Below are 27,013 nucleotides of genomic sequence, written 5' to 3' on the forward strand. Positions count from 1 at the left end.
TAGAATATACCATAATAGAAAATCATTTTAATTAAATTAATCAGATACTCAAATTCATTCGCAAATACTTTGTTATAAACCCACTCTATATCATACACTCATGAAGATTACAGTTTATGACTACTTGTTCTGTTTGTCATTTTTTTCATAAAAATGATTGCTATTTTTACATTTTAATGAGATTATAAAGATTATAGAGATTAAACAATGTTAATTTGAAAATAAACTCAGATTTTTAATATTTCTGTATTGATATCACTTGTGCTCACCCATATCAACTTTACAGATGTTATATGGTTGCTGAAGTTAGCATATACTTCAAGTTTTAAAATTGCAACTCATTTAGAACAATACATTTTTTTATTTTGTGAGTCTGTCTTTAAAGATGACTTTGGGAACTGGAGGGTGTTATGCTAAGTGAAATAAGTCAGTCGGAGAAAGACAGATACCATATGTTTTCACTCATATGTGGATCTTGAGAAACTTAACAGAAGACCATCAGGGAGGGGAAGGGGGTAAAAAGAAAGTTACAGAGAGGGAGGGAAGCAAACCATAAGAGACTCTTGTATACTGAGAACGGACTGAGGATTGATGGGGGGTGGGAGTGAGGGGAAAGTGGATGATGGGCATTGAAGAGGGCACTTGTTAGGATGAGCACTGGGTGCTGTATGGAAACCAATGTGACAATAAATTATATTAAAAAAAGATGACTTTTATTCATGTAATAATAGAAAAAATAATGAAATACAATTTTATTCATAAATGGACTGCTAGGTGAAAATAAAGATAACAACACATTCTTTGTTACTGTTTTCAAGGAAAGAGGATTTATATCTGTTTCGCATAAGACAGTTTATCTCTTGTCCTACATTGATGGTGGTAGGTCTTTGGCAGTTTTAACCAATAGAATACAAGAAGAGCAGCACTTTCCTTGACTGGTGCTTATGGGCCTACCCCTTATTAGACCTTGATCACCTGTTTTTCTTTCTTGAAATACTTGTTATGAGCCATTCTTTTTCAAAATCGTGCTGCCAAGCTGTGAGAAGCTCAGGACACCTGTGTGATTCAGTTGACAGCCCCAGCTAAGCCCAGTCCTCAAGCATCAACCATCAGCACGGTGAGTAAGTCATCTTGGAAGTGAATTTCCAAGCTCCAACAGAGCTATTCTAACCTGCACTATGTCTGCTCAAGTCCTGCCCAATGATTACATTATAAAAACAAAAACTTGTTTTTGTTTTAAACCACAAGTTTCATTTTTGTTACAATGGATTCCTTAGTATTTTAAAACAATTTTTCTGTTATTTTTAAATTTTATTATAGTTGACGCATGCTAAAAATTATCTGTAAGAAACTCATATAAATCTTAGTTATAGATCTTTTCATTTTCATTCACCCCTCAATCTTTTTTTTCTGCCCAAAATATTTATTCGATGATGCAAATAGTATCTTTCAATTTTCTTTTCTAATGTCTTTTTATTCCTTGTTTATTTTTCTGATAAAAAAATCATTTTTTTCTAACTTACAAGGAGGAATAATAAATCACCTAAATATTCAACTTTAGATATTATAACATATAAAAATATTATGAAACCATGTACTAAATTTTAATAGCAATTAAGTTTTGTACTGTCAGAATTTTCATAGCAGCAAATAAATCATTGTTTTGATCAGTAGTTCATTACATGGTAATCTCTAATAGAGTTTTAAAATACTTTTTTGCCTTTTAATGGAGAATGAATATTAATTATTATATTGTGATTCACATCATAGTAAAATTATCTGTACATTTAAACTAAAAATTCAGCCATATTCTGAGACTTTAAACACAGCAGATGAAAATAAATGCCCTATAAATATCTAATTTAAATGGAAAACTAACAAAAATTATTTAAAAATATTTTCAAATATAGCCCTGTTGGGGCGCCTGGGTGGTTCGGTAGATTAAGTGTTCAACTCCTGTTGGCTGTGGTCACGATCTCACAGTGGTCCCTGGGCTCCAGCCCTGCATTGGGGTCTGTCATGACAACAACGCAGACCCTGCTTGAGATTCTTTCTCTCCCTCACTCTCTTCCTCTCTCTCTGCCCCTTTCCCACTCATGTGCACACACACACACACACACTCTCTCTCTCAACAGAAATAAATAAACTTAAAAAAAAAAAAAATAAGAAGAAACTTTCAAATACTTCCCTGTCAATGTAGTGTTGAGAAAGCAGGTTATTATTTGGCATATTTTTAGGTCACGTAGTCTTCCTGATTTTTATATGTGCTCCTCCCTTGTAGGTCAAAGCAGTAAAATAATATATTGGCCAATTAGGACAATTTGCTTGCTTTTCATCTGGAATAAAATCATTGCAAAATATTGATTTGGGTTATAATGACATCATAATAATATCTGCTGGGAATGTATTATAATGCCTATTTAAATCGTCCATATTTAAAGTTACCTAAAACATATAAGAAAAACAATTTCAAAGTAAGGAAGATACTTATTATTTTGATATATAATAGGAAAACTTTAGCATAAGCACTTTTGTATAGTTTGCTACCTACATAACAATGCAAAGTAGGCCTGGGTAGAAGTATGGGGTGAAAAGTCAGATTTTCATAGGCAAGTTAACAAGTGGAATGTGCTTGGGGCACTTGGGTGGCTCAGTCAGTTAAGTGTCCAACTTTTGACATTGACTCAGTCACAATCTCATGGTTCATGGGTTCCTACCTGCATCAGGCTCTGCAATGAAGGTGCAAAGCCCGCTTAGGATTCTCTCTCTCCCCATTTCTCTCTCTGCTCCTTCCCCCCACCCCCGCCAGTGCTCACCCTCTCTCTCTCTCTCCCAAAATAAATAAACCTAAAAGAAATGAAAAAAAAAAAACAAAAAAACCTGGAATGTGCTCTTGTTCTAAGCATTGACTAATAAACAGCAAGACAAGAGGATATTTGAGTTGAGTTTAACAGAGGCAAACATTACTGCATAAGAGAATCAGAACTGTAAGTAATCATCAGATGGAGGAAACAGGACAAGTTTTTGATGTAAAAAGGAGATTCTGATTGCCTAATGATAAATGTAGAAAATAATATAATAAAATATAGAGACTTGGATTCATGAGGTGATGATTCTTAGTTATCAAATAAAATAGGTGACTTAGCGATAAATACTTGGTTTCATTTTTTAAACTTACACTTAAACTCAGAGTGGATCCTGAAGCTCACACAAGGGCTGCATTTGCAAGTAGTAATCATATCATCTTAGTTTTAGGGCAAGAAGGTGTAGAATCAGAGATGTAACTAATAACAATGAGATAGATATGACATAAAACCCAATTAGGTGTGACAAATATTTTTTAATACCAAACACATATAATAATCAGTTTATTAAAGTCAGATATTGTGTGCTACACACATGGATTAAGTAAGTTATTTCCAATCACTAGTTTTAAATGTTTTTGGTCAAATATCCTTTCTGTACCTTTCACATCATCTCATATAGCAGGATCCATGATTTTAAGACACTGTCAAACATTAAAAAAAATTAAAATTTGATCTCATTTTCAACAAAAAACTCTCCCCCCTTTATTTATTTTCAGTGTCGTTGCCCTAAAGAAATTTTGAGGAGAGATGGAATGTAGTTGTCTCTCCTTCCTCCACTAGGCTCTCTTCTCTAGTGTGTTGGGAGCCAAAGGAGAGAAGACAAGCTTCCCATGATGAACAGATATACTCCTTATGGAAGTCTCTGGTTATCAAGGTAAGATTTTCTGGCCTCTACCAAGTGCTTGATATATAGGAGGTGCCAAGAGCCAAATGACTTTAATATCGCTAGTGTAATTTTTCCAGAGGATTGTGGAGAGGACTGCCCTGGTGCAAAGTTTTAATGAGGAATATCTGCTTAGATTCAATGTCTTTTTGTCCTTCCTCTCCTCTCTTAGCTACACTTGCAGAAACACACCTCACAATTTTACTTGGTAGTTTTTGTGGGAAGGAAGGGAGATGGAGAACATCTAAGGCAAGTCAAACACCTTGAATTCCTTGGCATTCCTAGGAAATTTACTCATCCTGGCCAAACCAAATGGTGATAACACATTTTCTTCCTCACTCTGAAATATTTACCTTCTCTAACCTCTCTCTTCAGCTCTCTCTCTCTCTGTGCTCAAATAAGCCTTGGCATCAGTCTAGCTGGTCCTTTACTTAAACAATCTTCAAACCTGAGGGTTTGATATCAAGGGTCTCCTTTGTTCAGGCACCCTGGTATCTAATGAATAATTTTCTTTGAGGTTCTTCATTTTGTTCATATATTTTCCTCAAATTCTTCTCTACTTTTTTTTTTTTTCTCTTTTTTCTGCTTTTTAGTTTTCTGTGAGCAAATATGGAGCTGAAATGATGGGGGGATCTGCTTATCAATTGTTTTCAAGTTCCTTTAGAAAATGTGGCTTTTGGTATCAGTTCATTTTGAGTTTAGAGTCCTAGTAGTCAATATTGCAACATCTAGAAGAGTCTCTAAATGCATCTCATTTCATATTCTAATTATATAGTCAAAAATTCTTCATTTTAAACACACTTATTCTATGCTTTAAATCCATATTGATTCATTAGTGCAGTTCAAGAGCAATAAAAGAATTCCTTCCTTCATGAAGTCAGAGATTCCAGACTTTGAATACATGTTTTAAAGATAATAAAAGTTGGGGTGCCTGGGTGGCTCAGTCGGTTAGGCGTCTGACTTTGACTCAAGTCATGATCTTGTGGTTGTGAGTTCAAAACCCGTGTCGGGCTCTGTGCTGACAGCTCAGAGCCTGGAGCCTGCTTCAGATTCTGTGTCTCCCTCACCCTCTGCTCTTCCCCTGCTCACGTTCTGACTCTCTCTGACTTTCAATAATAAATAAACGTTAAAAAAATTTTTTAAAGATAATAAAAGTGATGTGATAGAGAAAGAGTGACTGTGATAGAATAGAACACTACATAGGGTTACCTGGAAAGTCCTTTTGAAGGAAATATCTGAGTTGAGACCCAAAGATAGGAGAAAGTGGTCATACAAATACAAGAAGATAAAATCTAAATGCAAATATTATTCTGCCAATTCTACCAATAACAAGAGAAGTAATGTTGATTTGTTTCAGGAAAGAAAAGAAGAACCAGAAGGATCATGAAGCTAGAACTTATGGCTTAAAGTATAAGGAAGAGAATGGCTTGAGAAGAGATCAGGTCAGCAGGTGATATAGGACTTAGATGGCCCTGATAAGGAGATTAGATTTTATTCTAAGTGCAAGAGAAAGTTACTAAAAGATTTTAGGCAGAAATTTCGCTTTATGTTTTTAACAACAGAGTGGATTTTAACAGATGAGTATCAAAGTGAGGAGGATTTTGGAAGAGAGAGATGATGAATTGTCATTGGAACTAGGGAAGCAAAATAAAGAAAGATGAATTGGTAACTAGGAGAGCAAAATAGAGAAAGAAGGGGAGTGAATTAGAAATAGACTCACTAATATATTAGAACACAAGGAGAATACACACATCTTTCTGTGAGTTTGGATATAAGATTAAGAGGAAATAATGAGTACAATATTTGAACCTCAGGTCCAGGGTGGTGCCGTTTACATAGATAGTGATGAGCAGTCAAGACAAAAAAAAAAAAAAAGGATTTGTGAAAATATGAAGGAAAAAATAATAGTTTCATTGCGGAGATAGTACATTTAAAATGTCCATGAACTATTTAAATGGAGAAACAGGACAAGAACAATTGCTTAACTGAAAAGACACTGCCAAATGCCATAAACACCAGTAAGAAGATGAAGCTAGAGGGGCGCCTGGGTGGCGCAGTCGGTTAAGCCTCCGACTTCAGCCAGGTCACGATCTCGCGCTCCGTGAGTTCGAGCCCCACGTCAGGCTCTGGGCTGATGGCTCGGAGCTTGGAGCCTGTTTCCGATGCTGTGTCTCCCTCTCTCTCTGCCCCTCCCCCGTTCATGCTCTGTTTCTCTCTGTCCCAAAAATAAATAAAAAACGTTGAAAAAAAATTTAAAAAAAAAAAAGAAGATGAAGCTAGAATTTTATTTTTTTTTTATTTTTTTTTAAAATTTTTTTTTTCAACGTTTATTTATTTTTGGGACAGAGAGAGACAGAGCATGAACGGGGGAGGGGCAGAGAGAGAGGGAGACACAGAATCGGAAACAGGCTCCAGGCTCTGAGCCATCAGCCCAGAGCCCGACGCGGGGCTCGAACTCACGGACCGCGAGATCGTGACCTGGCTGAAGTCGGACGCTTAACCGACTGCGCCACCCAGGCGCCCCATGAAGCTAGAATTTTAAATGCATTACTAATGACTGATAGTAGTCTGGCTTGGGAATGTGATGTCACTAGAGACTTCAGACATTGGGTACTCACACACTCTTACAGACTCTTCCTCCAAGAACCTCACTAGGGCACTTACAAGACAATTATGAGAACATGCTGAGAAACCGACTCCTTGAGCAGGTTGAGAAAGAAGAAACCCCAGAAGCTCCACCCACAAACAGCTTACCTACTGCTTATATAGAATAAAAGCCTAAATATGCAGGGAAAATATAATAGTCAATGTTCTCCAGAGAAGCAGAAACAACATGATGTATACATATACATATACATACACATATACATATATGTATACATGTGATATTCATTCATGCATTGGCAAGCTAGAAATCCAGGAGAGAGGATGATGTCGTTCCAGACTGTATCAAAGGCCTGAGGACAAGAAGAGCTGACTGTGTAAGTTCCACGCCAGAAACCGGCAGGGTTAAATGAACGAGAAGATCCAGTGTTTTACTTCAAGTCCAAAGGCAGGAAAAGACTCATGTCCCGTCTTGAGCCATCATGAAGGTGGAATTTCCTCTTATTTATGGAAAGGCCAGCCTTTTTGTTCTGTTCAGGCTTTTAACTGGTTGGATAACTGACATTTGTATCAGGGAAAACAATCTACTCATTCTACCAATTCAAGGTTTTTGTTTGTTTGTTTGTTTCTCCCCCCATTCCAAAAAAACCTCATAGATATACCCAGAAAAAAGTTTAACTAAATATCTGTGCACTCCATGGCCTAGGGAAGTTGACACAAAAAATTAACCATCATGGGGAAGAACAACAAATTCTAGCCTTAGAAAGCTAAGAACTAGGGGCGCCTGAGTGGCTCAGTCAAATGGGTGTCTGACTTCTGATTTCAGCTCAGATCATGATCCCAGGATAGTGGGATGGAGCCCTAAAACAGTCTCCTCGCTGAGTGTAGAGTTTGCTCACAGTTCTCTCTCTCTCTCTCTCTCCCTCTCTCTCTCTGCCCCTCCCCTGCTCTCTCTCTAAAATAAACAGAAGGAAAGAAAAGAAAGAAAGAAAGAAAGAAAGAAAGAAAGAAAGAAAGAAAGAAAGAAAGAGAAAAGAGAAGAAAAAGAAAAGAAAAGAAAAGAAAAGAAAAAAAAGAAAAGAAAGCTAAAAACTAGAAGGCTAGAATGCCCGATCGCATCAGTGGACAACCTCTGTAGTTGGGAGAGGAAACAAGAGAGAACGAGAGCAAAATAACTATCCTTGATAGAGGAAAGGAAATACATGCTAAAACAATCCCTTTATCTGGAGGAATCGTGAAACACCTGTGAACGATATACCTCCAAATTACAGTTCACAGTGTCTGCCTAAAGCAGAGACATAATCACAATCTCAGTAAACATAAACATGCACACATACAAACACACACATCACCACCAGCACCATAACACTAATAATAATTGAGTAAAAACAAGAATGCAGCTGTGGCAGCTAGAAGATACAGATTCTCTATGGGGAGCTGTGCATTAAAAAAGATCCAAGACAAGAGAAAAGGCAAAAATAAAGTACCAGTATGTCATTTCTCCCCTCTCCTAGGTTGTACAGCATTTTATAAGGCAATACTTTAACCATCCAGCAAGTTCAGCATTTTCTGCCAAGCTAACACCTTTATTTTATTCATTAATTTTATATATGTAATATTAAAGATAATTTTAATATGGAAATGATTTTCAGCCAATAAATCAAATTGGACCAGATGTAAAATATAAACTCTGTTCATCTATCTTTGTAAAATATATTCAATTAAAGAATGTTTCATCTTACTTTGCTTTCTAGAACACTGAAAGTATAATCATCTGATAGATACCTTATGATTTAAGTTTATGTTAGTGTGTGTTACTTGTGCATTTCTTCTTGCTTACTTCTAAATTTTATTTTGACATTGAGAAATGCTGCCATTTGGAACGACCCGAAAAAAATGGACAAAGAAGTCAGTGCAACTCATGGTGGGAAACAACACAATAAAAATTGTATACCTCTCCTATTAATGTATGATTACATAAGATTCAAATGACATATAGATAATTGTCAGTATAACAAAAAATTAATGTCATTTTACACAATATATTAGTAAATAAAATGATTCATTAGCAGTGATGTATTCAATTTTTAAAAATATGTTTGGCTAAAATTTATTAAAGGTAAATATTTTCTGGTTTATAATATTTTCCATGGTTATTTAATACCTGTTTTATTATATTTTTCATCAGGAGGACTCAAAAACACCATGTATACATTTTTCCTTGATTTTGTATATTCTGTATTAGTGAAAGTAATATTCAGTTTGAAGTTATGACAGAGATGTGACCAATCTAAAGGAAATCTATAGAGAAATATAAGTCTCTGGTGGTTGTTTTTTCCCAAATTTGATTAATTGTGGAGCTACTTCTTCAGGTATAAAGGGAATGAGGCAAATTCAATATAGTTTGCTTCCTACCTTTGATATTATAACACAAGTTTATCATAAGAGCAAAAGACACTGAGTAATTATAGTTGACAAATATAACTGTCTACTGTTAGCAGAGGTAACTGTGAATTACATGTTACTGTACAAATATTGCTTTTTCTCCCTCTGTAATTTGAAATTAGCTTCCAATTTAAAACTCTCAGGCACATGGAAAGTTTTCTTAACATAATATTTCTTTTTTTATAAATCATATAATTATCAAAATTTTTTCAGTTAATAGGCAGTTTAAAAAATGTAAGTAAAAAAAACATTTAATTAGTAGAAAAGCATTATCTGTACAAAATCATTGGAACTCTATTAGACTCAGTTTAGCTTAGGTATTAAAATGTGTGTGTGTGTGTGTGTGTGTGTGTATATATATATATATATATCTATATCTATATCTATATCTATATATATATATATATATATATATATATATATATACATAGTGACATACTATTCTATGTTTGGTAAAAGTCCAGACCAGCACTGTCTACTAGAAGTTTCTGCCATTATGGTGGATACTGAACACTTAAACATAGCTACAAATATTAAAATACTGAACTTTAGGGGCGCTTGGGTGGCTCAGTCGGTTAAGCGTCCGACTTCGGCTCAGGTCATGATCTCTCGATCCGTGAGTTCGAGCACCGCGTCGGGCTCTGTGCTGACAGCTCGGAGCCTGGAGCCTGTTTCAGATTCTGTGTCCCCCTCTCTCTCTGACCCTCCCCTGCTCATGCTCTGTCTCTCTCTGTCTCAAAAATAAATAAAAAATTAAAACAAAAATTAAAATACTGAACTTTAATTTATTTTTGACTAATTTATATTTAAATATAAATAGCCACATGTGACTGGTAAATACTGTATTAGGCAGCACCAATCCATAGTATAATTTGTATAGCTGGAATGCTGTTGAGTCTGGAGCATGGTATACATTATGTTGTTTCCATTATAAAATTTTGTTTGTTTAACATTTATTCATTTTTGAAAGGCAGAGAGAGACAGAGCGTGAATAGGGGAGGGGCAGAGAGAGAGGGAGACACAGAAACAGAAGCAGGCTCTAGGCTCCAGGCTCCAGGCTCCGAGCTATCAGCACAGAGCCCGATGTGGGGCTCAAACTCATGGCCCACGAAATCATGACCTGAGCCAAAGTCAGCCACTTAACCAACTGAGCCACCCAGGCGCCCCAATGTTGTTTCCATTATAAAATTAGTTCTGTCAATCTTCATAAAGTCCTTAGATATCCTAGTATAACATCTGTTGAAGATTGATTAACAAATGTAAACTGACAATAGGTAGTCCATCTAATTATGGGAAGATAGTATATTCTATTCCTCTATTCATTCTCAATCTACCTCTGCACAGAGTAAAGATATAAAGAAGAGAAAATCACTGTTGAACTTATATTCCTTCAAAAATATAAGATATACTGAGACATGTAAATAACTTAACAAAATTATGTATTTTTTCTGTGTAAGTTATCCTATATTGCCCTCAAGTGTTTAGTCTATTAAAATGTGTATCCTGATTTTGGCACTTCTTAACCTGAGGATTAAGTATTGAGTTTGAGTATTTGGGTTTATTTTTATGTTTTAGCTTTTGTAGAGACATTATGTAACATGTTTTTCAAGTGCATATATTTAAGAATATAAATATATTAATTAAATAAAAATGAGGAATTATTCATCTACATAAAAAACTGTGATACTTCAAGCCATTTCCATTCAGCTAAACATATGAAGAGATGACTGGCCATAACTGGTGAGCTGAAATACACAGAACTATAAGAATGTATGTTATACAAATATGTCAGGGACTCTCTAAAAGAACTTTTATAAGTGATGCTACAATGTTCTTTTTTAAACTTTCCATAAATAGGCCTTAGATATATTAAGTTGACAAAAAATAGAGAACAATCGTCTACCTTCCCTATTAGACAGCAATATTTTTTTCTACTTGAAATGCCATGTAGACAGATATCCATTACAATGAACATTCCTTATTTCTTCCCTGGTCACCACCTGAGCTAGAACTGTTCATGAAACATGAAATCCTCTCAATTCTTTATTATCATGTAAATACTTAATTACTTAATATTCTAATCAAATTCTCTTTTAGCATTATACCATTGACATCTTATATGTGAATATGAGATTCTAAAACTATCTAGTATTTTCTCTTTAATTTTTCATATCATATATTATCAAAAAGTATAAATAATATCTTTCTTTAGATCTAATTAAGAAATTTGGAGATAAATCTTTTCTCCGTATTGATTAGAGCTCTCTGAACACTTAACCCAAATTGCAATGTATCACCATGTATTCCTTGAAGAATGAAAAAGGATCAATAGACCTTCAAAGTACTAGTTTACTAGCTTCTTTGCTGTAGAGAAGCAGAGAAAAGTGCTAGAAAAACACTACAAAACAATGATAATGTCTCAGGCCTGTTTCAGTAAGAAGTAGAAGAGGCAAAATTTTTACCTTGCTCTCTACAGAACACAGTCACAACATGCATGTAATAAATGTATTGAACCTTATCTATACAAATAAGTATTCAAACAAGGAGAAAATAAATCATGATTATCAAACACTTGGCATTCCAAAACCATTTAAAGAAAATATAAATCTATTAAAATAACAAATAAGTCCAAAAAAATTGTTCTTCTTATCTATGGAATCTCAGAGAAGCCTTTATAATCTTTTTTAAATTTTTTTTTTAAACATTTATTTATTTTTGAGATAGAGAGAGACAGAGCATGAACGGGGAAGGGTCAGAGAGAGAAGGAGACACAGTATCTGAAACAAGCTCCAGGCTCTGAGCTGTCAGCACAGAGCCCGACACGGGCTCGAACTCACGGACCGCGAGATCATGACCTGAGCTGAAGTCCGCCGCTTAACCGACTGAGCCACCCAGGTGCCCCTACAATCTTTATTTTTAATCACTATTTTTATTTTTGGTTAGGCAGATGGTTCTAAGCTTTTATGCAAGTGCCCATAATTCTCTTCAGACTAAAAACAGAAAAAGATGAGAATCCAGCTTTAAGGATGTGGATAAAAATATAAAATAATAAGCAGATAGTAAATTTTACACATCACATGGCAGGAGTCACTAGCAAGCAATTGGTAGTAAAAGCTGAAGAAGGCTTAGAATCTAAGTGATTTTACTAACTCATGGTTTCTACTCTTAAGGAGCAAAGCAAAAATAAATAAATAAATAAGTAAATTAGATACAGAAGAAAGGTTTCTATGTTTTAATTACTTTGAAGTTTAAATATTTTTAAAATCAGAAAATTAATCAAATATATATTATACAAATATATAAAGAAAATGAAAACTGATTAAATTTAATTTATAAAAAGCTATATAAAGAGTTAATAGTAAAACAAACATTCTTTAAGTCCTTCCTAGGTATTAGACCAGATTTAGCGCTTCCAATGAATTAATTCACTCAATCCTAATGATACATTAATGTATTAGTTACTTTTACTATCCTCACTTTGCGGATTGGAAAACTGACTAGGTGGTTGGCAACTTTGCCAAAGATGCAAACACTCGGAGGTGCAAATGCTTAAATTCAAATATAATCAGTGAGATTGTAGACCCTCATCTTTAACCCTTTTGTTCCCCAGCTTCATGATCCCTTGAAAATTCCGGTTAACTCTACTAATTCCAATCTTTTTTTCCTCTTCTAAATAATTATTTGGTAGATATATTCTAATTGAATCCTATCTGTGCCGTATAAACAGTTATTCATTTATTTGTTCAACAAACACTTTTTGAAGTAATTATATGAAAGGCCATGAACTAATCACTGGATTTACAGCACTGAACTATAATGTCATTGTATCTACTCTCACAAAGCTTATAATTTATCCACACAATAGATAAATATATAGTCACATAAATATAAGAATTAAAAAATAAGAGACTCATTTTTTCCATGGTAAAAGTAAATTGAGTACTATGCTGAACAACAGTGGTGAGACTGGACATCCCTGTCATGCTTCTGACCTTACTGAAAAAGCTTTCAGTTTTTACCCATTGAGGATGATATTAGCTATGGATCTTTTATATATGGCCTTTTTGATGCTGAGTTGTGTTCCTTCTATCCCTACTTTCTTGAGGGTTTTTACCAAAAAAGATGTTGTATTTTGTTAAATGCTTGTTCTGCATCTATTGAGGGAATCATGGTTCGTATCCTTTCTTTTATTAATGTAGCATATCACATTGAACTGAATTGTAGTGTATCATATTGAACTACTCCTGCAGCCCAAGGGTAAACTCCACTTAATTGTGGTGAATAATTCTTTTTAATGTCCTGTTGGATTTGATTTGCTAGTATCTTGTTGGAAATTTTTGCATCCATGTTCATCAGGGATATAGGTCTATAATTTTACGTGAGGTTTTTGTCTGATTTTGGAATCAAGGTCATGCTGCCTCATAGAATGAGTTTGGAAGTTTTCCTTCCATTTCTATACTGGGATTCTTAGCTTCATCAATCAGACAATGAAAGAAATATAAGTCATCCAAATTGGCAAGGAAGAAGTCACACTTTCACTCTTAGCAGATGACATGGTACTCTATGTGGGAAAACCCAAAAGACTCCACTAAAAATGTTAGAACTGATACATAAATTCAGCAAAGTCACAGGGTATAAAATCAATGTACAGAAATTTGTTGCATATCTATATACCAATAATGAAGCAGCAGAAAGAGATATCGAGGAATACATCCCATTGACAATTGCACAAAAACCCGTAAGGTACCTAGGGATAACCAAGAAAGGGGTAAAACAACTATAATCTGAAAACTATAGAACACTTAAAAAAGAAATTGAACAAATGGAAAACAAAACAAAACAAAACAAAACGTTCCATGCTCATGGATTGAAAGAACAAATATTGTTAAAAATTCTATGCTACCCCAAACAGTCTACACATTCAATGCAAACTCTATTAAAATACCACCATCATTTTTCACAGAAATAGAATAAACTATCTACAATTTGTATGGAACCAGAAAAGACCCTGAATAGCCAAAGTAATGTTGAAAAAGCAAAGCAAAGCTGGAGGCATCAAAATTCCAGATTTTAAGCTGTATTATAAAGTGGTAATCAGCAAGACAGTGTGGTACTGGCACAAAAACAGACACATAGATCAATGGAATAAAATAGAGAATCTAGAAATGGACCCACAACTACATGATCAACTAATCTTCAGCAAAACAGAAAGAACAGCCAATAGAAAAAACACAGTCTCTTCAGCAAATGACATTGCAAAAACTGATAGTGACATGCAAAGGAATGAAACTGGCCCCATTCTTACATTACACACAAAAATAAATTCAAAATTGATAAAAGACCTAAATGTAAGACAAGGAACCATCAAAAACGTAAAGGAGAACACAGGCAGCAAACTCTTTGGCCTCGGCTGTAGCAACTTCTTACTAGACATCTCCAGAAGCAAGGGAAACAAAATAAAAAAATGGGGTTTTAGAACTTCATTAACTAAAAAGGAAACAAGCAATAACAACAACAACAAAAACACATCTGCACAGCAAAAGGAACAATCAGCAAAACTAAAAGCCAACCTACAAAATAGAAGAAGATATTTGCAAATAACATGTCAAATAAAGGGCTAGTATCCAAAATCTATAAAGAACTTAGCAAACTCAATACCCAAAAAATAAATAATCCAGTGAAGAAAGGGGCAGAAGACATGAACAGACGCTTCTCCAAATAAGACAAACAAATGGCTAAAAGACACATGAAAAGACACATGAAAAGATGAAGTGATGCTCAACATAATTCATCATCAGGGAAATACAAATCAAAACCATGATTGAGATATCAGCTCACACCAGTTAAAATGGCCAAAATAAACAACACAGGAAACAATATGTGTTGACAAGGATGAAGAGAAAGGGGAACCCTCTTACACGGTTGGTGGGAATGTAAACTGGTACATCCACTCTCGAAAACAGTATGGAGTTTCCTCAGAAAGTTAGAGATAAAACTACCCTATTACCCAGCAATTGCACTACTAGGTATTTATCCAACAATACAATCATACTTATTTGAAGGAGCACATGGACCTCAATATTTATAGCAGCACTATCAACAATAGCCAAATTATGAAAAGAGCCCAAATGTCCATTGACTGATGACTGGATAAAGAAGAAGTGGTATATTTATATATAATGGAATATTACTCAATCATCAAAAATAATGGCATTTTGCCATTTGCAACAAAGTGGATGAAACTGGAGTGTATTATGCTAAGTGAAATAACTCAGTCAGAGAAGGAAAATGCTGTATGACTTCACTCATATGTGGAATTTAAGAAACAAACCAGATGAACATAGGGGAAGGGAAAGAAAAATAAAATTAGAAAAAAAAAAAAACAAAAACAAAAACAGAGAGAGAGAGAGACAAACCATAAGAGATTCTTAACTATAGAGAACAAACTGAGTGTTGTTGGAGGGGAGGTGGGTGGGGAGATGAGCAAGGTGGATGATGGGCATTAAGGAGGGCACTTGTGATGAGCACCAGGTATTATATGTGAATGATGAATATCTGGGTTCTATTCCTGAAACCAATACGACACTATAAGTTAAGTTACTTTAAACAAATTTAAGAAAACATTACTCTTGGAGAAATTTAGATATCTTTTTGGTATATTGATAAGTAGCTGACTGTTGAAAGAGAATTATCCATGGGTCTGTTAAGTTTCTGCATAACTTCAGAGTAAGAAACCTAGACCATTTAATTCTAGACAATCTTTTCAAAGATGCAGGTTTTTTGTTTGTTTGTTTGTTTGTTTTAGCATTTGATTTCTTATTCCAAGATTCAACATAAATTCCCTTGCTTCTTTCGACCCTCAATCACTTAATGTCCCTCTAAATAATATCTTTGTTCTATCATCTTAATAAAACTATAATATGTGAAACACTGTTATGCATTTCCACAGGAATTACAAAAATAGCCACTATAGTAGTTTTTAAAATGCAATTTTTAAATTCATTTTTATATACACAAAATCTTTTTAAAAGTATTTATAATCTCAAAAACTTGTTATTGCTTTATAACTGAAGCAATATTATAGACTTGAGGGGAAGAAGAGTTAATAGTATAATTTGAAACTTCCATGAAAATAACAAATAAAACATAATTGCAATTTTCTGCATGATTAATAGGCTAGAATTACATCTTTAATTTCATCATGCAGTATGTTAACTATGGTCTTTTGGTTAAATAAATTTAATTTCCTAGGAGATCAAGCTACTACTACATGAATGCAGTTTCTGAATACCTCATATTATTATTTTTAATTTAACATCTACTGAATTTGATTAATGGTTTACTTTGATTAATTTTATTTTCAAAAGACCCTAGCTGAAAAACTTCATTTTATTAAATATCATTGCTTGAACAGAACAAGGTAGTGATGAGTTTCTATCTTAAAGGTGTTTTGATATATACATTACAAAAGTAAAAATATAATTTGATGTGTTTCATATTATTGCCCATAATCTTAGGAATTTTTTCTAAAATTAGGATAATATTAAATAGATTCTAAACTAAAAGAAAAAAAAAAAAGATCTGAAAATATGGTATACATAGACATTTCAACCAAAGACATAAAGTACAATTCTGAGGAAAATTTTGACAGAAGCTATAGGACTCAGACTGTTAAAGCTAATTCAATCCATTTCAATCCACCTTTAGTAAAATCCTGGCAGAGGGGATCTATTTATCTATATAAGCATTATGTCACTTTTGGAAAAGCTACTGTTAAACTAGTTGTATTTCTGAGTCATAGTCAACTTCTCCACAATTCTCTGTATATTTCACCACATTTTGAAACAAAGTGGAAACTAATAAAACATTATATAAATAGTGTCAAAATTAGTAGTAATCACAAAACTACTATGTGATTATTTGTGTAAATATACATATACACACATACTAGACACATGCCTATTATGTTTATATGTATAATACATACATTCACACTTTCATATGGTTGCCAAATAAAGTTTTTCATTAGTGCATCCTCATTGCTACCGCAGTGAACCAAAGACAAAAACTCTTGCGCTGATTAAGCTTATATTTAATTATATAGATAAGCAACAAAGTATTTCCAGAACCAAAGGAATGATCAAAAATATAATTACGATTAGCTCCAATTAACAGCTATAAATCATGGAATTACAATGACTTTGTTCTTGCTTTGGCAGCACATATACCAAAATTGAAATGATACAGAGAAAATAAGCATGGCCCAATGCAAGGCTGAGAAGCAAATTCGTGTTGTTCCATATTAAGAAAAAAAGAAAATGGTAGCTATATGTGGGGATAGATATTTTCATTAGCTTGATTGTGCCAATTATTTTACAATGCATATGTATATCAAAACAAGTTGCACACCTGAAATATATACAGTCTTTGTCAATTATACCTCAACAAAGATGAGAAAAAATATTTTACTTATGCTGCTACCACTATTCATTCTGCCATGACAAAGATGGCGTACTAACATTTATATTGTTCCATTTACTATGATCCTTTACATATGTCATCAGGCTCATATTCTCAACAACCTGATTAGGTATATATTGTTATTGCCATTTTATTGATAAGAAAAGAAAGGCTCAGAGCTTATCAATGTCTGATATCTATAAGAAGGTAATGGGAAAAGCAGCAAATATAAAGAAAGAGCAATGTCTGTATATAAGACAAATAGTTCAAAAGGCATATATGTTAGGTGCTAAAAATATAAATATAGATATGATTTTAAGACCTATGTTCTAGATATATATGGAAACAATAATTATGACATAACATAATATATGGTAAGTTATACATTGTTGAAGGTAAATGGAAATGACTTATTACCAAATCCTAAAATATACTTAAAAACCTTTTTTAATGTTTATTTATTTTTAAGAGATACAGATGGGGGGTGGGGAAGGGCAGACAGAAAGGGAGACACAGAATCTGAAGCAGGCTCCAGGCTCTGCGAGGTCAACAGAGAGCCTGACAGGGGGCTTCAGCCCATGAACTGTGAAATCATGACCTCAGCCGAAGTCAAGTGCCCCTAACTTAAAATAAAGTCTAAAAAATAATGATGACATTAGTTATTATAACTTTGGTAACTGTACATACTTACTTTTTTTTTTTTAACGTTTATTTATTTTTGAGACAGAGAAAGACAGAGCATGAACGGGGGAGGGTCAGAGAAAGAGGGAGACACAGAATCTGAAACAGGCTCCAGGTTCTGAACTGTCAGCATAGAGCCTGATGCCGGGCTCGAACTCACAGAGGGCAAGATCATGACCTGAGCCGAAGTCGGACGCTTAACCGACTGAGCCACCCAGGCGCCCCATTTTTTTTTTTTAATTTGAGAGACAGAGACAGAAAGAGAAAGAGAGAGAAAGAGTGCTCAGAGGAGAGGGGCAGAGGGAGAGAGAAAGAATCCTAAGCAGGATTCATGCTCCGCGTGGAGCCCGTCGTGGGTTTTCTTCCCATGATCCTGGAATCATGACCTGAGCTGAAATCTAGAGACGAACACTCAACCAACTGAGGCGCCCCAGTAACTGTACATAGATAATTATATATAATATATATTATATATATACATATATAATATATATATAAAATTAGATATAGATTAGATAGAGTAGATAAATTTTATATATATATATATATATATATATATATATATAATTAGATATAGACCAACCATCAGAGCACTAGAGAAAGAAAAGAGGTAAGAAAAGAGAAAAAGAGAGGGAAAATACATTACTGCTTCTTAACTCAAGTTATTACAAATGATTAAATTTAATAAAGACTAAAACCTTTTACAAAATAATGAAATAAAAAATAATTCAGCTTATTTTTTTCTGAAATTGGGGGTGGTAATTTAATCTTCTGTAGTAATTACAAAGAAGAGAAGAGCCACAATTCTTACCAAAATTTGATGGATAGCTGCCAAGTACGCTGACATCTGGTTTACATTGTCTTCCTTTTTGCTTTTGTTTTTTACAGTCTTTTAATATCTTTATACTGATAGCTCTTTCAATGATCAATAATTAGAATAACAGGATTAAATCACCAAACACTTGAGTAGCTGACAATATGAAATAGAAATACACACTACAATGAAATAACTAGCATTGGAAAAAATAAAATTATAAAAATTCATTCAAATGATAGAATAGATATGATTAATATCAAGAGAGAAAGATGATAAAACATTTTGACTACTTAAAATAACAAGAGTCTAGAGAAAAAAAATTGCTTTTGAGAAAATGCAATTGATTAATATAACTTCCAACTTGAAAAAAGGAATTGTCTGTGTATTAGTAAACTGGACAAAGTGAGAATATCTAGATGCAAACATAAAAAGATATAAGTAGATATAATAGATATTTAGATAGATAACAGATAGATAGATAGCAAAGAGATAGATGGGAATTGGGAGAGGACATTCAGTTATGTGAAAGATAGACATAGAAAGAAAACACTCACAGACTTGGGGTTGTAAAAGTCAGAAGCACTGGATTTATCTCAAGAACTTAGAAAAAGCAGGGGCGCCTGGGTGACTCAATCGGTTAAGCATCTGACTTCAGCTCAGGTCATGATCTCACACACCGTGAGCCCAAGCCCAGTGTCGGGCTCTGTGCTGACAGCTCAGAGCCTGGAGCCTGCTTCAGATTCTGTGTCTCCCTCTCTCTCTGCCCCTCCCCTGCTCATGCTCTGTCTTTGTCTCAAAAATAAATAATAATAAAAAAATTATAAAAAGAACTTAGAAAAAGCAACAAAAATTAGGAAAAAAAATGATACATATGTGCACAGTGATTAGGAGCATATTCCAAAAAGAAAGTCCAGAAATCAAGCCAAGAGGTGGTTATTTCTTTGAAAAGATCAATAAAATTGACAAACTTTCGAGATGGATGTCACCTAAACTTTTGTATTTCCAATATACACATCTATCAACTTGTTATGTTTTATATCTTAAACAAATACAATGTTATATAACAAGGAAATCTCAACAAAACTGGACACAACAAATAAAATTGAGAAAACACTGGAAAAATTGTTTTAAAAAAATAAGAGAAGGAACAAATACCAAAAATCAGGACTAAAAATGAGTAGTAATTATACACCAGGTGCCAGCAATCCTTTTTTCCTTTTTTAAAGGATCAGATGGTAAATATTTTAGGCTTCTTGTTGTCACAACTCAACCTCTTGCTCTAACTACTCAAACTGTTTCTGCTGTTGTGGCTAAAAATAGTTATAGACAATATGTAAATGATTGACCATGGCTATGTTCCAGAACGCTTTTTTTATAAAAACTGGCTGACTCACAGGCCACAAGTTGCTGACTGCAGTTTTTTTTTAAGAGAATTAAAGAGTAATTAATATTGCATGTCAACTATACTCAAAGAGCAAAATTTTTAAAAATTTAAAAATAAAATGAATAGGTTTATTTTTAAGAAATATATAATTCAAGAAACTTATAAACTACTTTTGTGGATAATACATATACTAAAAGATAAATCGGGATATATTAAGACTTTTAGCTCAATAAATTTGAAATGTACATAAAATACACAATTGTCTAGAACATGTGTTTTTCCAAAAGTAACCTAAAGTTAAATAGAAAAGCAGAATTGTCTATAGCAAATCCATTCATCTCATAAAGATCATTTCCAACCTTTATGGCTTTACTGGTAGATTGTTCTAAACATGAGACAATAATTCCAATATCACATATAATTTTTTGAGCATAAAGCAGGAGGGAATGTATTCCAATTTTCTTTATTTATTTATTTAATTTATTTTTTAAGACAGAGAGCAGTCAGGGAGGGGCAGAGGGAGACTGGGAGACAGAATCCAAAGCAGGCTTCACACTGTCAGTGCAGAACCCAATGCAAGGCTCAAACTCACCAACTGTGAGATCATGACTGGAGCCAAAATCAAGCATCAGACATTCAACCAACTGAGCCAACCAGGCACCCCATTCTAATTCTTTTTATGAAACTACACTAACCTTGATATCAAAACTTTCCAGGCTGGTAAAAGAAAATTAAAGTCAATCTAATTTATTTTTTTTAAAAAAGAAAATCTTAAAGAGTATCAAGCAGAAATCAACAATGCATTTAAAAAAAAATGTGGCATCATGGACAAAAAGGTTTATTCCAAGAAACCGTGGAAAGCAACGGTGGCTTCATACGAAATTATCAATCAATGTGTTGCACTGAAACAAAAGAATTAACAAAATTATAAGCTTACTTTATGCCATGGTCTTAAACAAAATAAACCTTATATTTATCAACCTACAAATAATGGAGAATATGCTGAACTTGATGAAGTCTGTTTTCAAAAATCCTTTGAAAAACATAATACTTAATGATGAAATGCTAAAATATTTCCTTTGAGATTGGGGATAAGATAAACATCAATATCGTAAATAATTCTAAATTTATCATATTGGAGATCTTAGACATGGCGGCAAGATTTTTTAAATTAAGAAAATGATTAGAAAAGGGAGAACAAATGGTCATATCATGGAATGTATTATGCACACAGAAAATTCAAAGAATCATTGGATATGTTGTGCTAATTAATAACAACTTTTACCAAGATTCTTTGACACAAACTCATATGTGAAAATCAACTGCATTTCTATATATGAGCTACAAACACTAAGTAAAATACCACAGATACAACAATAGAATTTTAAAATCAAGTTATTAAGTCTAACAAAGTCTTCCAGATCTTCTAGAAAACAACAAAAAGCTTATTGACAATAATTAAAGGTGACACAAATGCATTGAGAGTTTTGCCATTATTAGGTTGGAAAAGAAGTTAAAGAAGTCAAAGAAGTCATTTCTCCTCTAAATTCATCTTTATCATCAATCCATCCCAAGCAAAAGCTCGGCAAGATTTTATTTATTTATTTATTTATTTATTTATTTATTTATTTATTTATTTCAACGTTTTTTATTTATTTTTTGGGACAGAGAGAGACAGAACATGAACGGGGGAGGTGCAGAGAGAGAGGGAGACACAGAATCCGAAGCAGGCTCCAGGCTCCGAGCCATCAGCCCAGAGCCTGACGCGGGGCTAGAACTCACGGACCGCGAGATTGTGACCTGGCTGAAGTCGGACGCTTAACCGACTGCGCCACCCAGACGCCCCAACAAGATTTTATTTAAATATCAAGCTAATTCAATAAGAAATGTTAAATATAAAAATGTCCAGTATGTAGTATGTAGTTTCTTAAAGAAAATAATAAATTGGGGAATGTATTATAAAATATAACAATACAGTGTGGTATTAGAAATACAATAGATAAGGGGCGCCTGGGTGGCGCAGTAGGTTAAGCGTCCGACTTCAGCCGGGTCACGATCTCGCGGTCCGTGAGTTCGAGCCCCGCGTCGGGCTCTGGGCTGATGGCTCGGAGCCTGGAGCCTGTTTCCGATTCTGTGTCTCCCTCTCTCTCTGCCCCTCCCCCGTTCATGCTCTGTCTCTCTCTGTACCAAAAATAAATAAACGTTGAAAAAAAAATGTTTTAAAAAAAGAAATACAATAATTAAATAGATCAATGGAATGGAATATATAGACCATAATAAGAAAAATGCTTATATGGCGCATGGTATTTGGGAGAGGTGATACCATAGACCAGTGATGCCAGATGGATTCGTCAAGAAGTGGTGCTGGTAAAACTGATTATGCCAATGAAAAACAATTAAATTGACCTCTTAACTCACACCGTATATAACAAGTTCTCCTTCAGGGAATAAATATTTAACGTGAAAGCTAGGCAAGAATTGCATAAAAATAAAGAAAAATGCATTCTACGTGTGCTTTATGAAATGTGAAATCTAAGTGCTCAACCTGTATGTAATCAGAAAAATGCACCTGAAAATGTTATTAGATATTGTATACACAACAGCTTGATACAAATGAAAGTCTTACAACAGCAACTTTTGGCAAAGGTAGAATATTGAGAATTTTGTATTCTTAAATGCTGAGAATGGAAATTGCTATTTCCATTTTTGTAAAGAATTTTGCATTACCCAGTAATATTGAAGATAATTATATACTCTGATCAGGAAGTGAATTCTAATCCTAGGTTTGCATGTATATGTTCATTAAGAAGCATAAAACAGAACATTTACAGAGTCAATCATATACTCAAAACAGTGCAAATATTCATCACCAGTATAATGTGATAGATTAATACCATGAAATACTACATTATAGAAAATATTAAGGTATTTTATTTAGATACATCAATATGGTATTCTCTCACAACATAATGAATGACACGATGTCGCAAAATAATGCGTGCAGCATGATTCGGTTTAACTAAAGTTTAAAAACACAAAAAGTAATTTAAATCGTTTGTAAAAATTTGCTAGATACTAAATCTATACAGATAATCATGGAAGTTATTTTAACAAAATGCAGGATATCGATTGCCTTTGAAATGTAGATAAAGGGTTATTCTCATGAAGGGGCTTCTAAGACACCAGCCACATTCAATATATTTTAAATGTTTTCAGTTATTGTCTTTGAGAGTGTATGAGTAGGGGAGGAGCAGAGAGAGAGAGAGAAGGGGGACAGAGGATGTGAAGCCGACTCTGTGCTGACAGCAGACAGCCTCATGAGGGGCTGGAACTCACGAACAGTGAGATCATGACCTGAGCTGAAGTCCAAGGTTCAACTGACTGAGCCGCCCAGGCACCCCTACATTCAATGTTTTAAACTAGTGTTGGTTACACAGGCATTTGCTTTAAGGTTATTATAGTCATAGTATATAATATATATTATATGATCCCTGTATTATTTCATATATACGCTTATATAGAGAGTAAAATAACCTTGGTTTACAGGCATAAATGCATTCCAGAAACACATTTGTAATTCAAAGCACTTGCATATCAAAGCGAACTTTAAAAACTGTTGGCTCCCTTGAGATCATGTGATGTTCAGCGTCAGGTACTAGTTGTATTGTAAGACATAGCTTGTTCACCTTCCAGGTAGGGCCGGAGCCGCCATGTCCCACGGCTCCAAGCAACCCTTCCTGGCCGCTGCATGAGTGCGACATCCCCTCCCCCAGCCCAATCGGGGCTGCAGCCCAGACCCTGCCTGTCCTGTCCGAACTCCTGGGCCCCCGACCCCCAGGGTCTTGACTCCCCCCACCCCCACACACCCCAGTTAGGACCTCCCCGGCCTCTTCCCCCACCCCTGCCCCTCCCCAGCCCAGCCCCGCCCCTCCCAGGGGTCCCTGCCGCCCCTCTTGTGCTCCTGCCCCGTCCTGCAAATAACGACCCTGTTGGTGTATTGTAAAACATAGCTTGTTTATTATGTTAAAATCTATTAGAAATGTTGCTCATCTTGTGTAACACTTGCAGAACAAGTTACTCGCAATCCAAAGTTTTACTGTATATGAAAGTAAAATATACTAAGCAAATTGTATCTAAGGGAAATATATATTTCAACAGGCATATCAGAAATAAAAAGGAGAATTTGTGGCAAAAAAGAGAAACACTTATAAAGGAAAAAAAAGAGTATTTCATATTTATAAAAGTACATGGATTAGCCAACATTGATACCAGAAACATTTACCTAAATGGAGATAAATTAAATGGAGTACATAGGAAAAAGCGGGTCTTAAGTCTCAATTTCACTAAGCAGAAAAGACTTATGTGGATGCTTTTAATACACACACACATATTTTGCTATGCTTTTTGTTCTCTTTTTCTCCCACCAAACAATGTGTCCTCACCATATTTCCATTATTCATATTAAAAATTGTACAGATTCAGTTCAGGAGGTCTCATCTGAGGACATTAAATCTGTCACTCAGCTGTCTCAGTACACTGGGGCTCTGCCCAGCTGTTTCCTGATAATTTTATTCTTTTCTTCCTGGGTTAGAGCCGATGTTTTCTGAATGCTGTACATCCTTTTTAATATATTACTCTTATATTCATGGAACATAGTACTAAGTAAGTTTCTCCAAAACAGGTGCACAGAAGGAAAATAGTTTGAATATCTAAAAAAATTTGCTTGCTTTTTTTTAACTCTTGAAAAAAATTGGTTGACTATGTTCACAGTCTTAAAATAATTTTTCTCTCAAATTTGGAGATTTTATTTGTTATCTCTGATACAAAGTGTTGATGGTAAAAGTTGTTCCCTAAACTATCCACATTGCTCTTAAGGGGACAGATGGTCGTTTTCTATTTCTCTCAGACATAATGTTACATTTGGCAACATATATTGATCAAGTGGTTACATTGTGGAAGTTTTATTTTATTTTTTTTTCTGATGCCCAAATCTACAAGAGAATCACCAGGTCATTCCAGATACTGTTCAAATTATTTAACAAATTTTCTCTGGGCCTTTGCTACTGATGTTCACTACCGGTTGTTCTTTATGATTTATGGGGTTCTGCTTTTATTGGTTCTTGTCGAGGATTCTGGGGTATTGGTTTATTTGCATAGAGTATGACACTAGGTTTTGATGTCCAGCTTAAGCATCTATTTTCTAGATGAAACTTGAATTAACATTTGTGTTTTTAAAAAAATTTTTAGGGGTGCCTGGGTGGCTCAGTCGGTTAAGCGTCAGACTTCAGCTCAGGTCACGATCTCACGGTTTGTGAGTTCGAGCCCCACGTCGGGCTCTGGGCTGATGGCTCAGAGCCTGGAGCCTGCTTCCGATTCTGTGTCTCCCTCTCTCTCTCTGCTCCTCCCCCGTTCATGCTCTCTCTCTCTCTGTCCCAAAAATAAATAAATAAATGTTAAAAAAAAAATTAAAAAAAAAAAATTTAAATGTTTTTTATTTATTCTTGAGAGAGAGAGACAGAGACAGAGCACGAGTCCGGGAGGGGCAGAGTGAGAGAGGGACACAGAATCGGAAGCAGGCTCCAGGCTCTGAGCTGTCAGCACAGAACCTAAGGCGGGGCTGGAACCCACGAACCGTGAGATCATGACCTGAGCCGAGGACGTTTTACTGACTGAGCCACCCAGGCGCCCCTAAAATTTGTGTTTTTAGCCTCACTTTTCACTGTCTACTTTTTTTGTTTTTTTTGTTTATTTTTGCTCACGGCATCCCAAGCAGTTTGGATTCCCCTTCCACTAGAAACTCACATGTGTATGTTCTTAGTGTCTGCCTCCTATACTTCCTTATATTTCCTGATATTCTTTAATCTCCTTTCCTTCTTCCAGAAATTTGTTGAAGCCTCTTGAACGCTTAAGACCTTTCTCATTTCCTATGCTGTTATATTTAATTTCCTTTTGTACTTCATTTACAACTTTGCATAGCTGCATGGGAGATGTAGTCATATTTTTCAAACTAAATGTAAAAATATGTTGTTTTAAAATGTGAATAGCAGTCAAATTTCTAATAATTGAGCAATAGTTGAGGCTATTCATTTAATTTTCATTGACATTTCTCTCTCCACAAGAAAAATTGGTGCTCTCTTTCCATAAGACAGTACTAAGAGATAATACCTACTTGTTCAGATATAGAAATATAGTTTTCCAGGAAATTGGAGACCATCTTATTCTCAAGATAGACTCCTTCTATAAAAACTCACAATAAACAGCTGTATAGATAAGAATTACTTTTATTTTGCAGCTTAAAAAATAAATTTCAAATAGCTATCCTAATTGGATGTATTATTAATGAAATACCCTTTCTATGATAAAAATTCTTAGAAAGCAGATCAGATTGAATTATCAAAGGTTGCTTACAAAATATGGATTCTACTAAAGGAGGAAAGGCTATTGGCTTTCAATGAGCATTCATTCTGAAAAGGGTGTGATCAGATGTCTCTACAGATGTCTATGACTAGTCTATACAGTGTCCCTTTTCTCTTGACAACTCTTTATAATCATTGCCTACTTTATTCTTTCTGTAGACCAGTTCTCTCTGGTCTGATGCTCTTTAGATACGTTTATAATTGTGAAAAATATAGTAAAAAAAATAAATAAACCTGTTGGGTCACTTTATTTAATTTTATTAGAGAAGTTTAGATAAGATTTTGTGCAAGTGATACAGCTGTGCCGATGTAGTCCAGGTGTATTCCAACCCCACCTTACTGAAATTCAGTCCTAGTCCCATGATTATACTTGAGTGGCCAACAATTGTTTCCCTCCATCTTTGTGTGAAATAGTTTTGGATTCCGTTAAAACTTCAGTTGCCATGATGATGTGTA

The 27,013-nt window shown here is 34.5% G+C and overlaps 1 non-coding gene across 1 annotated transcript; it reads left to right on the forward strand.

Moving 5' to 3' along the window:
• The first annotated feature begins 17,002 nt into the window (after positions 1-17,002).
• On the forward strand, positions 17,003-17,106 carry LOC112859171 (U6 spliceosomal RNA). The gene has a single exon (XR_015250682.1). It is a non-coding gene; the product is annotated as a U6 spliceosomal RNA (small nuclear RNA).
• Positions 17,107-27,013: the final 9,907 nt, after the last annotated feature.

Source organism: Puma concolor, chromosome B1, assembly GCF_028749965.1.
Source record: "Puma concolor isolate L17-30 chromosome B1, mPumCon1.1.hap2, whole genome shotgun sequence".
Lineage (NCBI taxonomy): Eukaryota > Metazoa > Chordata > Mammalia > Carnivora > Felidae > Puma > Puma concolor.